General features: G+C 49.6%; 2 non-coding genes across 2 annotated transcripts; both read left to right on the top strand.

Annotated features, from left to right (window-relative positions):
* The first annotated feature begins 2,620 nt into the window (after positions 1–2,620).
* Trnat-agu (transfer RNA threonine (anticodon AGU)) lies at positions 2,621–2,693 on the top strand. Its single transcript has one exon. It is a non-coding gene; the product is annotated as a tRNA-Thr (tRNA).
* Positions 2,694–3,544: 851 nt separating this feature from the next.
* Trnat-agu (transfer RNA threonine (anticodon AGU)) lies at positions 3,545–3,617 on the top strand. Its single transcript has one exon. It is a non-coding gene; the product is annotated as a tRNA-Thr (tRNA).
* The last annotated feature ends 731 nt before the right edge of the window (positions 3,618–4,348 follow it).

Genomic DNA, 4,348 nt, shown 5'->3' with positions numbered 1-4,348 from the left:
TAGCCAGCGCCATTCGGACTAATCGGGGTGAAGGGGACCTTCTTTTTAACCCCCGGGTCGTGACTCGAGTGTCTACGACATGTCCAGAGTGGTCGACCAGCTTTGAACCCTCTTAAGCTCCCTTTGGCAACAAGACTGCCAGAACAGAGGCCCTCGCTATGCATATAGCGAATCAGAATAGGAAATGAGGGGCTCGTTGAAAATAACACAGAAATAAGGGTTGGCAGTCGAGAAAACCGCGGAAAGCAAAGGGGAGGATGTGGTAGATCATTGAAAGAGATTAAGAATTTGGAAAGAAAGAAAGAAAGTGAAGAAAAAATGCCCGCCAGGTGGGATCCGAACCTACGACCTCCAGAATACCGGTCTGGTGCGATAACCACTACGCTACCGGCGGGGCGATTTTCCCATTCACTTTCTGGGGTATTTATGTTAGGTATGTTTGTTTCCTTTGCTTGGGGGTGGTAGCCAGCGCCATTCGGACTAATCGGGGTGAAGGGGACCTTCTTTTTAACCCCCGGGTCGTGACTCGAGTGTCTACGACATGTCCAGAGTGGTCGACCAGCTTTGAACCCTCTTAAGCTCCCTTTGGCAACAAGACTGCCAGAACAGAGGCCCTCGCTATGCATATAGCGAATCAGAATAGGAAATGAGGGGCTCGTTGAAAATAACACAGAAATAAGGGTTGGCAGTCGAGAAAACCTCGGAAAGCAAAGGGGAGGATGTGGTAGATCATTGAAACAGATTAAGAATTTGGAAAGAAAGAAAGAAAGTGAAGAAAAAATGCCCGCCAGGTGGGATCCGAACCCACGACCTCCAGAATACCGGTCTGGTGCGATAACCACTACGCTACCGGCGGGGCGATTTTCCCATTCACTTTCTGGGGTATTTATGTTAGGTATGTTTGTTTCCTGTGCTTGGGGGTGGTAGCCAGCGCCATTCGGACTAATCGGGGTGAAGGGGACCTTCTTTTTAACCCCCGGGTCGTGACTCGAGTGTCTCCGACATGTCCAGAGTGGTCGACCAGCTTTGAACCCTCTTAAGCTCCCTTTGGCAACAAGACTGCCAGAACAGAGGCCCTCGCTATGCATGTCGTAGACACTCGAGTCACGACCCGGGGGTTAAAAAGAAGGTCCCCTTCACCCCGATTAGTCCGAATGGCGCTGGCTACCACCCCAAGCACAGGAAACAAACATACCTAACATAAATACCCCAGAAAGTGAATGGGAAAATCGCCCCGCCGGTAGCGTAGTGGTTATCGCACCAGACCGGTATTCTGGAGGTCGTAGGTTCGGATCCCACCTGGCGGGCATTTTTTCTTCACTTTCTTTCTTTCTTTCCAAATTCTTAATCTGTTTCAATGATCTACCACATCCTCCCCTTTGCTTTCCGAGGTTTTCTCGACTGCCAACCCTTATTTCTGTGTTATTTTCAACGAGCCCCTCATTTCCTATTCTGATTCGCTATATGCATAGCGAGGGCCTCTGTTCTGGCAGTCTTGTTGCCAAAGGGAGCTTAAGAGGGTTCAAAGCTGGTCGACCACTCTGGACATGTCGTAGACACTCGAGTCACGACCCGGGGGTTAAAAAGAAGGTCCCCTTCACCCCGATTAGTCCGAATGGCGCTGGCTACCACCCCCAAGCACAGGAAACAAACATACCTAACATAAATACCCCAGAAAGTGAATGGGAAAATCGCCCCGCCGGTAGCGTAGTGGTTATCGCACCAGACCGGTATTCTGGAGGTCGTGGGTTCGGATCCCACCTGGCGGGCATTTTTTCTTCACTTTCTTTCTTTCTTTCCAAATTCTTAATCTGTTTCAATGATCTACCACATCCTCCCCTTTGCTTTCCGAGGTTTTCTCGACTGCCAACCCTTATTTCTGTGTTATTTTCAACGAGCCCCTCATTTCCTATTCTGATTCGCTATATGCATAGCGAGGGCCTCTGTTCTGGCAGTCTTGTTGCCAAAGGGAGCTTAAGAGGGTTCAAAGCTGGTCGACCACTCTGGACATGTCGTAGACACTCGAGTCACGACCCGGGGGTTAAAAAGAAGGTCCCCTTCACCCCGATTAGTCCGAATGGCGCTGGCTACCACCCCCAAGCACAGGAAACAAACATACCTAACATAAATACCCCAGAAAGTGAATGGGAAAATCGCCCCGCCGGTAGCGTAGTGGTTATCGCACCAGACCGGTATTCTGGAGGTCGTGGGTTCGGATCCCACCTGGCGGGCATTTTTTCTTCACTTTCTTTCTTTCTTTCCAAATTCTTAATCTGTTTCAATGATCTACCACATCCTCCCCTTTGCTTTCCGAGGTTTTCTCGACTGCCAACCCTTATTTCTGTGTTATTTTCAACGAGCCCCTCATTTCCTATTCTGATTCGCTATATGCATAGCGAGGGCCTCTGTTCTGGCAGTCTTGTTGCCAAAGGGAGCTTAAGAGGGTTCAAAGCTGGTCGACCACTCTGGACATGTCGTAGACACTCGAGTCACGACCCGGGGGTTAAAAAGAAGGTCCCCTTCACCCCGATTAGTCCGAATGGCGCTGGCTACCACCCCCAAGCACAGGAAACAAACATACCTAACATAAATACCCCAGAAAGTGAATGGGAAAATCGCTCCGCCGGTAGCGTACTGGTTATCGCACCAGACCAGTATTCTGGAGGTCGTGGGTTCGGATCCCACCTGGCGGGCATTTTTTCTTCACTTTCTTTCTTTCTTTCCAAATTCTTAATCTGTTTCAATGATCTACCACATCCTCCCCTTTGCTTTCCGAGGTTTTCTCGACTGCCAACCCTTATTTCTGTGTTATTTTCAACGAGCCCCTCATTTCCTATTCTGATTCGCTATATGCATAGCGAGGGCCTCTGTTCTGGCAGTCTTGTTGCCAAAGGGAGCTTAAGAGGGTTCAAAGCTGGTCGACCACTCTGGACATGTCGTAGACACTCGAGTCACGACCCGGGGGTTAAAAAGAAGGTCCCCTTCACCCCGATTAGTCCGAATGGCGCTGGCTACCACCCCCAAGCACAGGAAACAAACATACCTAACATAAATACCCCAGAAAGTGAATGGGAAAATCGCCCCGCCGGTAGCGTAGTGGTTATCGCACCAGACCGGTATTCTGGAGGTCGTGGGTTCGGATCCCACCTGGCGGGCATTTTTTCTTCACTTTCTTTCTTTCTTTCCAAATTCTTAATCTGTTTCAATGATCTACCACATCCTCCCCTTTGCTTTCCGAGGTTTTCTCGACTGCCAACCCTTATTTCTGTGTTATTTTCAACGAGCCCCTCATTTCCTATTCTGATTCGCTATATGCATAGCGAGGGCCTCTGTTCTGGCAGTCTTGTTGCCAAAGGGAGCTTAAGAGGGTTCAAAGCTGGTCGACCACTCTGGACATGTCGTAGACACTCGAGTCACGACCCGGGGGTTAAAAAGAAGGTCCCCTTCACCCCGATTAGTCCGAATGGCGCTGGCTACCACCCCCAAGCACAGGAAACAAACATACCTAACATAAATACCCCAGAAAGTGAATGGGAAAATCGCCCCGCCGGTAGCGTACTGGTTATCGCACCAGACCAGTATTCTGGAGGTCGTGGGTTCGGATCCCACCTGGCGGGCATTTTTTCTTCACTTTCTTTCTTTCTTTCCAAATTCTTAATCTGTTTCAATGATCTACCACATCCTCCCCTTTGCTTTCCGAGGTTTTCTCGACTGCCAACCCTTATTTCTGTGTTATTTTCAACGAGCCCCTCATCTCCTATTCTGATTCGCTATATGCATAGCGAGGGCCTCTGTTCTGGCAGTCTTGTTGCCAAAGGGAGCTTAAGAGGGTTCAAAGCTGGTCGACCACTCTGGACATGTCGTAGACACTCGAGTCACGACCCGGGGGTTAAAAAGAAGGTCCCCTTCACCCCGATTAGTCCGAATGGCGCTGGCTACCACCCCCAAGCACAGGAAACAAACATACCTAACATAAATACCCCAGAAAGTGAATGGGAAAATCGCCCCGCCGGTAGCGTAGTGGTTATCGCACCAGACCGGTATTCTGGAGGTCGTGGGTTCGGATCCCACCTGGCGGGCATTTTTTCTTCACTTTCTTTCTTTCTTTCCAAATTCTTAATCTGTTTCAATGATCTACCACATCCTCCCCTTTGCTTTCCGAGGTTTTCTCGACTGCCAACCCTTATTTCTGTGTTATTTTCAACGAGCCCCTCATTTCCTATTCTGATTCGCTATATGCATAGCGAGGGCCTCTGTTCTGGCAGTCTTGTTGCCAAAGGGAGCTTAAGAGGGTTCAAAGCTGGTCGACCACTCTGGACATGTCGTAGACACTCGAGTCACGACCCGG

The sequence above is a fragment of the Haemaphysalis longicornis genome, unplaced genomic scaffold (genome assembly GCF_048455015.1).
Source record: "Haemaphysalis longicornis isolate Haplotype H1 unplaced genomic scaffold, Haemaphysalis longicornis Haplotype H1 scaffold_10, whole genome shotgun sequence".
Taxonomy (NCBI): domain Eukaryota; kingdom Metazoa; phylum Arthropoda; class Arachnida; order Ixodida; family Ixodidae; genus Haemaphysalis; species Haemaphysalis longicornis.
This window is presented reverse-complemented; position numbering and strand designations above follow the sequence as displayed.